General features: G+C 38.5%; 1 protein-coding gene across 1 annotated transcript in view; it reads right to left on the minus strand.

Annotated features, from left to right (window-relative positions):
* Positions 1-12444, minus strand: part of nuak1b (NUAK family, SNF1-like kinase, 1b) — a 41173-nt gene that overhangs the window by 13950 nt on the left and 14779 nt on the right. The gene's annotated exons all lie outside the window — the stretch shown is intronic.

A 12444-nucleotide genomic window follows, 5' to 3' on the forward strand; every position in this document is an offset into this window, starting at 1 on the left:
TTGTAGTCCTCTTAGTTTTTCTGTGAATCTGTGCATTTATTCTGTTTCGTTTAATTCTAGTTAATTTGTGTTTTAACTCGTCTTTGTGTTACCAGATCTTCCTGCTCGTGTCTACACCTCCCAGTGATTCTATTGGTCGAGATGTAAACCAGAAGTGAGGTTTCTGTGCAGGTCATGGCGCAGCTCGGTGAAAACAAACACGTGTGCTTCTGTCATCTGTCAAAAGTTGTCTGCCGCTTTCAGTCAGCGAGTTGCTCAAAGCTACTCCCTCACTATTTAACTAAAAGCTTGGACACAGAATGATTGCTGGTTTATTGTCATGGTTACCTCCCGAGGGATATTCCATAAAGGAGGGTTAACAAACTCTGAGTCTATCCATAAACTCTGGGTCAACATACCCCGCGATGGGAAACTCTGGGTATCGGATTCCATTAAAGCTGGTATGAAGTGGGTCTATCAACCCTGAGTATGTAAACCTTGGGTTACTTACGTGCACGCGCGCGATAAAAAGCCATCATCAATGGATCAAAGAATACTCAAACTGCCATGGCAACCAAACGGAAGATAGTGATTTATTCACCCTGATGGGTGAAATAAGCCGTTGTTTGATGAATATGAGCCTGTTCTAAAGGTGCGTTCAGTCTTCAGTGACATAGTGGCTTAAATCACCCGTAATTAGTCACACTTTTTGGTCACTTCATCACTTTATTGCTTCAGTGACGTGACGAGCGGTGAATTATTGAATAAAGTGTGTCTGAGGAGACGTGTCAAGCAGCATAGGATGGCTTGCATGGAGAGCTCTCCTGTTACAACTGGATATAAAGACAGGTGGCTGCTGCTTCATATCACAATCATTTTATATTGATCCTTAATGTAATATTGTCACCAAGAGTCATCTCAACGTCCCTAAAAAAGTCATAAAAAAACACTGAAGTGGGACCTCGAACCCACAACCCATCACGTTTTTAAGAGCAGCGTCACACTTCCACTGCACATTCATACCTTTCAAAGATGTATGATCTACAGACTTAACTGTATAACAATATAAAACAACACTCGAGCCTTAAAAGTTGATTTATTTAAATGTCATCTCCTCCTTTATATTATCTACAGGTTTTATTCAGAGAACTTTACTACAGACGTCAGTAGATGTTTTAATGCAGATCAACCTCTCAGTGACTTTCACTTAATGATCTACATCTACAATGTTATAAAGAAAATTACTGTTATCACAAAAAAAAAAAAAAAAAAAAAAAGACGTAAAGCAACACAACATTAGTAATGATGTGATCACGTATGTGTGTGTGTGATAGTCACTAATGTGTTCAGAGGAAAAGTGTTAAAGTTTATTAAAGTGTTAAGAAACGGTGTTCAGGTGGGCGGAGCCAGGTAGATAGAAACCCAGGTTTCTTTGATTAAAACCTGCCAGCGACCAGGTTTAGTTCTCGGACAATGTTGCCCGGGTAACATACCTCGCTTTTGGAATGGGATACTCAGGAGTTTCCCTCATTTGATGCCTGAACATACTCAGAGTTTTGAACATTAAACACGCTTTATGGAATACCCCTCTGGTGTCCTGCAGCGTTTTTGTCCACTGCTCTCTCTCTGTTTCCTTTGGTACCTCCGTAGATTTTTTTTGAATTTGAGTTTTTGTTAGTTTTTAATAAACATGGTCTCTGACAAGTGAACACTATGCCTGCCTCCAACCTCAATCCTTTTCTGCACTTGGGTCCTCCACCACCACACCCACCCAGCATGACAAGGAGTTTTTAAAAAGAAAATTATCAAATGTGTGGAATGACCTTGTGAATGTGTTTTGGGCAGAGTAATTTAACTACATATAGAGTTAAAATAGAGCTGGGCGATATATCGAATATACTCGATATATCGCAGCTTGTAGTCTGTGCGGTGTTGAAAATGACCATACCGTTAAACTCGCGGACTTTTTTTTTTTTTTTTTTTTTTGAAATGTCATCTTAATGACAACATGCACAAAGGGCACTATTTGTTTTAAAATTTTGTAGTGGCATTATGTACAAAAAGTGCACTTTAATTTTGTGTTTTGAAATGCCATGTGAGTTGCATCCTGCACTAATGTCTTGTTTTGAAATGTCTGTGACAATTTTGCACAGAACGTGCACTTTCTGTTGACAATTTTATGTTTGAGCCACTCACTGTTTAATAAATACAGTTATGTCAACTTTGACTTAGTTGTGATATCCCCTTTTTTGCATGAAAGTTTAAAATTGGCATATATTAATGCAGTATGATCAAGAATGTTTTAATGTAGACATATAGAATCATCATACTGGTGTGATTTTGTGCATCAAAGTGTTAATTCAAGGGTAATGCAAAATATCGAGATATATATCGTGTATCGTGACATGGCCTAAAAATATCGCGGTATTTATAAAAGGCCATATCGCCCAGCCCTAAGTTAAAATCAACATTTTAACAGATGTTTCCAATAAATGTTAAGCCATAATTAAAACCAAAAAAAACATAAGATACAGTATATCTTCATCAGGATGTTAAGAAAAATCAAGCAACTAATTAGCTTCACACCTAAAAACACATCACCTGAGAGCCTGTGTTAAAAGGATAAAAAAAAAATGTTTCTTTCTTTTTTCTTTTGTTTGCACTACAAGAAATGCACTCTTTTTAAGACAGCAATGCAAATAAATAAATGCATTTTATTTGTATTGCATAATTGTGACCATCACCAGCCCTCCCTAAGGAAGGGTAAGAAATATAAAAAGAGAGGGCAGTGTTACACCTCGGTGAGGGGTAAGGGGACAGGGAAGAGGGAGTCAGGATAGGAAATGGAAAGGGTGGAGAAGAGTTGACTGTTTTTTTTCAGTTGTGCATATTGTGCTTATTGTGTTGTGCAATCCAGTGGTTCCCAAACGGTGTGCCACAGTACACTGGTGTGCCTTGAGGTAATCCAGGTGTGCCGTGGGGTTTTGTGACAACCATACTGTTGTGACGATCAGCCGAGTGCAGTGACGTCATTTTTAGCGTGCGCACCTAATTTGCATTGATTTAATAAAAAAATATGCTTTTACCAAATCAAATGTACTGAGCTGATATTGAGTTTATTTGTACTTAACTTGTTTAATGAAAAATTATTATGCAATGTAGGTTTTGTGTTCAAAGGTTTTTCACCTTTCTTGTCACAGGAAAAAGCACAAAAATAATTATATTTTAATTTACTACTTTGAATGCACTCAATTCATAATACAGATGCCCTATACCTAAAAACAATTCTTAAAAAAAAAAAAAAAAAAGAAAGAAAGCAATATTTTGCTGTTTCCGCGGTTGAGCAGGCGAATTATAAGACTGTGACAAAGGCTGTAGGGCAACATTAAAAGAGAGAAACAGCGAGAGGGAAAGCCCCCTGCCTGAGACCCCGCCCAGGAGACAGCCAGGTCTCAAGTGATCCCCGGAGGTGGCCCGGCCCGGCCCACCACGCCAGCGACATCCCCAGTAAAGGTACGCACCAGAGAACAAAGCCAAAGCACTCAGACGAGCCGGCGGAGCAACCCACAGCAACTCTGACGCCGGAGCCGCCCGACGAGCAGTAGAGAAAGTGCAGCAGAGAAACACGCTGGCCCCCAGCCCCCGGGCCCACCCACATGTGCACGGAAGGGACAGGAAAGCACTACCAAACAGGGGACCACAAGTATATCAAGAGGGACAGCACGCCTGCACAGAGGCACCGGGACACCTCTTCTCCCCACCCAAGCCACCCAGGCCAAAGCATCCCCACAAGCCCAGGAAGGGCCAGGTAATAAAGAGTGGTGCTGGCAGTCGCTTGCAGGCTAGATAACCAGGCTAAAAATTAAGATTTAACGCAATTAAAAAAGGAGTCCAACGTTCCTGAAATCAGGTTATTTTACATCATTTTTACATCTTTTCCATGGAAATTAATTCTATGAGAAGATTTTGCCATTGGTTGATGTTTAAGGATTTTTTACAATTCACTAATATTGTTTTTTTGGCTATGGATGGATTGCAATTTGTTTGCTAGAAGATCAAGCATTGTCAGGTCCCCTATCAGACATAGGTTTAGAAATAAAGCTGTGTTTTTCAACCTTTTTCTAGCCAAGGTACATCTTTTCATCGAAAAAAATCACAAGGCACACCACCAACCGAAGGTGGTACACAGTACGAATGTGCCCATTAAATGCACCACGAAAGCCATGAAACTCAGGGGAAACAAGGCACACACTAACAAATGCTCCAGGTTACAACAGTCATTACTGTACCTTATGATCAGAATCAGAATCAGAAATGTTTAATGGCCATCTACAGTTTTAAGGACAGTACAAGGAATTTGTCTTGGTAGATGGTGCACGAAACAGAAAAAACAAAAAACAAAGAAAACAAGAACAAAGAAACAACCCAGCAACAAGAATAATAATAGTGATAAATATAAAGGATGAGGGATAAATAAAGGATAGATAGAGAATAAGGATAAATAGAATAAATATAAATATATATATATATATATATATATATATATATATACAGTGCAGCAGATAATGTCATCATGGAGGTGGTGATCGGGTGGTGGTGGGGGGGTGATAACATGATAGCTTAAATGCCCAAACTTACTTTAGCTCTATTAGGCAACACAACTCAGAATCACTTTTATTTATGCAGACAGATGGAAAATATTCCCTGAATGTATTGCTACCTGTATCTTTTATTCTGCAAATGTGAAAAAACATACAAAAACTTTTCATAAGATACAGTATAAGGTAAATTTATGGGCACAATTTAAAATGCACATCAAAGACACAGATTCTCTCTTTATTGTGGATAAATTAGAGTCTCCCCTCAGGCAGGCAAGATGGAGGGTCTAAAGAGTTGGGCCAAAAATGAGGTAATAAAGGTAAATGTTTATTACCATTAAGATAAACATCTGGGCCTAATAGTATGACGCTGAATTTTCTCTTATCAAGGTAACTTCCAGGATAAGCTCGGCTAAAATGTTCGGTGGCCGGAATTTCAGTGCATCACTAATATTATCCATATCCATTCCACTTCTCTAGATGCAAAACAGCTTTGGTATGGAAAGCCAGATGTCTTTTAAAGTTTGTTGCTGGCAGCATAGAGTAATTTATCTTGCCAGAATAAAAAAAAAGTCCCAGCCAAGAGTAGAAGTTTGGTTTTTATAGTTATCTGCAACTTTGCCCTTAGAAAAGCTCACTTATTGCATCAGAGTCCATCAAATGTGTTCAAAAGAATCTGAAGGGCTTTTTTTTTTGGGGGGAAAATATTTATTTGTTCCATTGGAGTGAAATCAGAGTAGACCTTTACAGTTGCTAATTCAAAGAAACCAATGAAACTAAACCAATTCTTATCACAACTACACAACCGTTCTTTTTACCATGTTTATTTGGTATTCTTTAAAAGCCGGGTTTATTCTCAATTTTGTTATGATTTCATACACGCTTATGTGATTGTTTTGAGAGAGAGTGGGTGTACACTTAATAGAAAACAATATGGGAGTCATACAGTAGATGTGTAATTGTTCTATATTGTGTATTTTGTATGTATGTATATAGTATGTGGTGTTCAAGTGTAAGATAAATAATCAAAACACTTTTGGAAAAAGTTAATTTAAATTTAAAAAAAATATTCTTGATTGGGCTTCAGCTTGTTTTAAAAGCTTGATAGTGGGTCCTGACGCCACACCAGTGGAAAACCGTTGAGTGAAAGTGTCAGGTTCTGTTTAGTTTTGTTGTTGTTTAGTCCTTGTTGTCAGTGACGTGCAGTCAGGGTAGGCAAGGTAGGCAGTGCCTACCCAAGGGTGAATTGATATTTTTATCATTTGTTTTAATTATAATATAATTACAAATTATTTATTTTTCAATTTCCGATAGCCTACAGTACCTACAAGTTTGAAAGTGTCAGCATTTTGTGCTTTTCATAAAACATCGCTATTTCCTAACTGTTGTAAGGCAGGAGGAGGCCACACCCCTTCGCAAAGGCACGTTGCTGCTCTGCCTCTGTTCCCATAGCGTGTTTTTGTGTGTTTGCGCATGCGCAGTCAGTTCCCCAAGATGACAACCTCTTACGCGGTATGCTAAATGCTATGCTAAATGCTATACCTAGGTTCACAATGCATTAGTGAAGTGATATCACGTGACCGCTGCTGCTACGTTATCTAGCTAGTGGCCGGGATAACACTACACGCAAGATGACAGCGCAAGAGATGATAAAGAAACTTTTTTTGAGGAAAAATGACAGTTTTTAAAAGATGGGAGACCAACACCTGAGCTACCAGACCTTCAGCAAAGGTAAGGTCAGAAAATTGTTTATTCTATTTTTGAGTATGTTTTCTTGTGTTACCTCTTGTCTTTGTGTTTTCAGGTATTCCTGCTCGTGTCTCCACCTCCCAGTGATGTCAGTGTGTTTGTGTTGTGACTGATTAGCTCCATCATGTTTCCACTAAGTTGTGGCCCGTTCCCAATCAGGCCTCTCTCACAATTTAGCTGAGTGCTTGGACACAGTGTAATTACTGGATCATTGAATTTCTCAACCTCTTTGTGTGCTACTGCATTTTTGTACCCTGCTCCCTGTTATCCTCGTTCCTCCTTGCGCTCTTTTGAATTTTTGGTTTTGAATTAAACATGGACAATCATTTTAAACATTACACCTGCCTACTCTCTCTGCATTTGGGTCCACACCACCACCACACTGTGACAGAAACCAATTGGGTCTCTTTTCAACCAATGTTTTATTCTTGCTTATTATTTACATTTTTGAAGAGAACTATGTATTTTTACTTTTGCACTTCTTCGTGGTTATGTGTTCAATGTGTCATTATTTTGATAACATTTTGGAACAGCGTTTTCTGAGCTGAATGGACCATGTATTGGGTAGCTAATCAGTTATTGCTGGGCTGCACCTCGATATCCATAAACAAATTCTACAAGGGTATTTCTGATCTTGTCAATGGATGAGATTGTGTATGATGATGATCAGAGGCAGTAGTAAAGTAGGAACCAGAGACAGGAAGATATTGTGCGTGTGAATTTCCCAACACTACACAGCAAGGTAGCCAGTGTGGCAGTGGGGTTATGTCTCTTGTGCCTGTCCCCTACAGTGAGCACCTTCAACCCTAACCCAAGATTTTAGCTCAATACAAAATCCTGATTTCTTTTTACTTCGCAAACTTGATTTTTGATTCCAATTTTGTTTTGTTTTTTCACTTTGAAAAAATGACACTGGATTTAATTATTGCAGTATTTTATTTTAATTTAAATTGTGACATCCAATGTTTGACTGTGTTGCGCTAAGAAAGTTTCTTTTCAACTGAAGTCAGCGCTTCATAACTTTAAGGAGAGTGAAAAAGAAGAGAGCCAGGTTTATCACTTTAGCCATTTGCTGTGTGATGGCTGCTACATCTATACAATGGACTGTTTAGATGCGATGACATAGGAGTCAACAGTGATGGAATAGGGATATCAGCAGCTTCAATGATGCAGAGTTCATTAAAATCCGAATTGTGCTAATCGGATACAGGTCACATATGGGTAAAAAGATCAAATTTGCATCGCATTTGCTTGCAGTGTGAACGTAGCATGTGTTCTCCTCTTGTGGAACTATTTTTTTGGCGGAGCTAAACTATTAAATAAACAAAAAAATCATAAAATCTTGTCTGTTATTACTGTTAACTAATAAAATGCACTTTTAGATATGTAGTATACAAGTAATATCACACTGAAGGTTGTGCTGTTGTGTGAAATATTAGCACTGGTGTGATTATCGACCGAATCATACCAGTGCTGTTATTTCATCACAACAGCACAACCTCAAGTCTGATATTGCTTAAATGTTAAATCCCCTGTGGGATTGATAAAATAACAACCTACCTGACCAAAAATGAGCTAACCTTGCATTATTAAAAAAACAGAAGTTGTAGCGGGGGTCTATAACATCAAACATGTGTTTGAAACTTGTTTTACAACAATTTGTAAAGGGACCATATCCTTAGTGCCACATCATGCGTCATTTCCCTGCAGCCTTAGTGGTTGTGTGTAATTGTCTGAGTGTTCGTCTCTCTGTGTGACTGTCTCAATGGAGTTTAATTTCAGTTTACTAGCTCATTTAACTGTCACAGATCAGACTCTTTGAATATTTAGCACCCATTGTCCTGTTGCCTGAACTGACAATGGACTGCTGCACAAGTAAAGACTTACCACAGAGTCTCTAAATCACAGCTAGAAGGTTGGTGGTGCACACTTGATCACAGTATGTCTTTGATTGTCTGTGTGTGTGTGTGTGTGTGTGTGTGTGTGTGTGTGTGTGTGTGTGTGTGTGTGTGTGTGTGTGTGTGTGTGTGTGTGTGTGTGTGTGTGTGTGTGTGTGTTTGTGATTGTCTGTCTGGGCCTATACTATGAATCTGGATAAACATATCTAGGATATATCTCCATTGGTGGGCTTTACCGAACCAAACATTCTCCATCCCAGAGCAACTGTACTACTAAGCTGATTATCAACATGTTAACTTAAACCAGGTGTTTCCAACCTGGATGCATGCGCGCTCACATAAAAGAGGCATTGTCTGTTGTTGTTTGCGGCACAAACACAGGGAAATAGTGCAGAGCAGCTTACCTACCATGGATCAATAGACAATTATTCTTGAAAGAAATGTGAAGAAATAAAATCCATAATTCATGCCAAATGCAACACTGTCGCTGCAGCAAATGCAAGCAGGAAGAAAGGAATGTTGGCTGAAAACTGGCAACTGTCAATGCAGAAAATCGTGAGATTATACAATATTAATTAATCGGACAATAAACAGCAATATTACAGCACAGATGTGTTTCTATTCACAAAGTGCCCCTCAAATTCCCACACACTTCCACAAATAGCCTATGTTATCTTACATAACCCTTGCCACTTTGTGTATAGCAGCGCAACGTGTGTTCTCAGCATCTCAATCAGCTGACAAATGTAGCTGAGTCTTTCAGATGTCTCCTAAGCGCACCTGTCAGATCCGTGCACCAACCATGATCCTCAAAGAATAGGCAGGTACTTTTCCATGATAATTGATTAGTCAGGAGGAGGGGCTTTTATACTTACCGATATCTTGTCCAAGAACAAAACTTACTCTCAACCAGGTTAGCCGTTCAGCATATGTCTACAATATGCGTCTGTGATAGTCTGTGTGTGTGTCTGTCTCTTTGTGCGAGTGACTGTCACTATAGACTTTATAAATCATGATAAATTATTTTTTTTAGTTGTAAATAAAAGAGGATAAGAGGGTATGGGGCTTGAATCTGTACAAAAATACAGCCAAAATAAATATTGAACAGAATGGAAAAACAAATAAAGCTGCAAGGGAAAAAAGGCATCACCCATCTGCTTAGGAACTAAGACATAGTAATGTGTTTATACAAGAAAGGGTTAAATCTAACATTGGAAAACACAGCACAGCTGTCAATAGAGCTATTAACAGCTGGAATAACCTTGATGCAGAGACAAAACAAGCTGCAAACTTGACTAGATATAAAGAAAAAACTCGGAACACATTCTTATGCAAATACGAGATCAACACATCAACGAGATGGAACTTATCAACTGGTCAATGAACGCAATCGACTCAATCTTCACGAACAGAAGATCACAACAACACGAACCGGCGTGTCCAAAAGAGACACACCCAAGTGGTTACGTCATGGATGGAAAGGGAAAAACCCAAATGTTGTGCCTCTCAATCCTCTCAGTGGAAGATGTGGAGGACCTCTACCTGTTAGGGGTCATGATTATTGGCCTGCTAATGATGGGGGTATGTGCCTTTCTAATCCTTCGTATGTTAAGAAATCTTTCTGAAGATAACAAGGAACTTCGAAAGAAGATGAACTCTTATTTTGAACTGGAGGAACGCAAACAACGTCGGGGAATGAAATCTGCAGGGAACAAGGACAACACGAACAACGATGGAGCGGAGGAATGAAAACAGACAATACTGACTACAGATGAGAATAAATCCTACATAAAAAAGGACAAAAAAACAAAAAACGAAAATGAAATTGTGTTCAGAACAACTGTTTGACCAGAGAGACAAGCTTTGATGTAAATTTTCTGTGTTCAAAACAAGGGACGGGACTTAGAGAAGCAAACTGCTTCTCTCGTCTCCTTTTTCGGCATGTACAAAAAAAAAAAAAAGGAATAACAAAACTTCTATGAATGCAACTATGTCGGAAATAAACTGATTAAATAAATAAATGATTTTCATTGTGAGCCCTTAAGCAATCACCAAACTTTTAAATGTTTTTCTGTGCAGGTATGCAGAAAAACATTTCTATTATACCGCATGTATAATTGAGTAGAAACAGATCGTTCCAGCAAGACTATTAAGACTTCTCAATTAAAAAATGTTATACAGTACCTTGTTTGGTTGATATACACAAATCCACGTTGTCAAAAACAACGAAAGTTGTGGCTTTGAAGGAACGCGACTGAAGCGACTAGATTAAGTTCAAAACCAATGTAAATGATGGGACCTCAAGCAACCTTCTTTCAAGCGACACAATTTGCGCAAAGTTGGACATTTTTAACTTTTCAAGCGACAACACCCCCGGCCGTCACTGTCTGTAGAGCCGAGGCAGCAGCCCGTCCCTCCTGCTACAGAGATACGGCTGCAGCGGGAAGCTGTACACTTCCTCAACTTACAGGGGCAAAATTAAATCGGTTGAATAAGCCTACATTCTGAGTGAACTCATCCTTTAGTAACTCTGTAAGTTGATCATTTAAACCATAAAAGCAGAGCTGTCTATGATAAGTGCTGTAAACTAAGGGTGCAACGATTAGTCGACAAAAATCGTCACAGTTTACCTAAAGCTGAGATGAGCAGTGATACATCACGCACCGCTACTTGGTTAAGACCAGACACCCACCCAACAAAGTGAACCAGTCTAAGTACCTCCGTCAGATCTACCCAAAGTTCCACAAACACGGTGACAGAGAGGAACCTGCAGCAACACTTATCAACTGGAAAGCTAAGCAAACCCACCGACATATAAGAGCTTATGCTAACTACTGCATTAAAGGAATAGACCAACTTAAAACTACACAGCTTACTGTCATCAAACCACAAAGAATTACAGATTTATTAATGGTCAGATTTAACACTTGTATGAAAGGATAAACGCTAACATGTCACACGTCGTGTGGAATATAGTTTAGCATAAATACTAATATCACTAAGTCATTATATTTCAAGTGTTCACAGACAAAGCTGGTCCCATTAGTCAGTAATTTAACTATTGTGATTATTACACCTAAATAACCTGAATGATTAAATCATCAAGCTGGATCTGGTTTAATTATAGTAATCAGAGAGATATTTATCAACAATAACTTTATGTAATTCATTAGATATAAACTAAACTAGATTTAGCAGCAGTGGTTTATATTAAACAGTAAAAACACTAATGTAGTTATTTTTGCTTTTCATGTGCATTTTATATTTTTTGGAAAATAATTTCATTATTAATGAGGAAATAAATTAATTATATAGAATAACACTAATGGAATAACCAATATGCGCAAACTTTTTAATGTGTAAATGCTATTACTGAAGCAGATTCTAATGTTGATTTATTCAATTTCTTCTGTGTTTGTAAGGAACCTGTTTACACTAAGTTGGGAATTGTTTTATTTATTTATTTATTTATTTATTTGACGTAATTTGCCCCAAGAAAGATTGTAGCAACATAGCGCAAATAAATGTACAATTCGTCATCTGACTAGTTCGTTAATCGTTTCAATAATGACTAATGACGAGTCGACTTTTAAAATAGTCGTTAGTTGCAGCCCTACTGTAAACGTACGGCCGGAGAAGAAGTGATCAGCCCTCTCGATGCAGCAGCCCTCCAAGCGCTCTGCAGACACATACTATTCCCCTGTCATCACGTCACTGGAGCGATGAAGTGATGGAGTGACTAAAAAGCAAGACATTGTTCAAGCGACTCATCATTCGGTGTGAACGCAACTGAAGGCGTGTTATGTGCCACACTTTCAATTCACTAAAAGGCCACAGATGACTTTGATATTACATTATCTAAGCTAATATAAGTAAGTTACTCCTTCATTAGCCTTAAAAAAGACCAGTTGGTTTCTTCTAACCTGCATTTCTTGCTTTGCAACAGTAAATTAATATTAATATTAGTTTTAGTCTGAACTGAATTTATTTTTTTGAAATCAGAGGTTCCCAACATTTTTCGGGTCATGACCCCATTTTGATACCATAAATTTCAACTAGATTTATATTTGAGAAAGTTTAAAGCTGCTATTTGGAGTTTCTGAGAAACGTCTCGATGTCCCGCCCTAAACAGCCTCACTTCCTCCCTCTGCCTCTGCAATCTACCAGAAGCCACGCCTCAACTTTTCTGCACGCGCATCGTGGAACATAACAAGGTTGCA

The sequence above is a fragment of the Gouania willdenowi genome, chromosome 6 (genome assembly GCF_900634775.1).
Source record: "Gouania willdenowi chromosome 6, fGouWil2.1, whole genome shotgun sequence".
In the NCBI taxonomy this organism is placed as follows: domain Eukaryota; kingdom Metazoa; phylum Chordata; class Actinopteri; order Blenniiformes; family Gobiesocidae; genus Gouania; species Gouania willdenowi.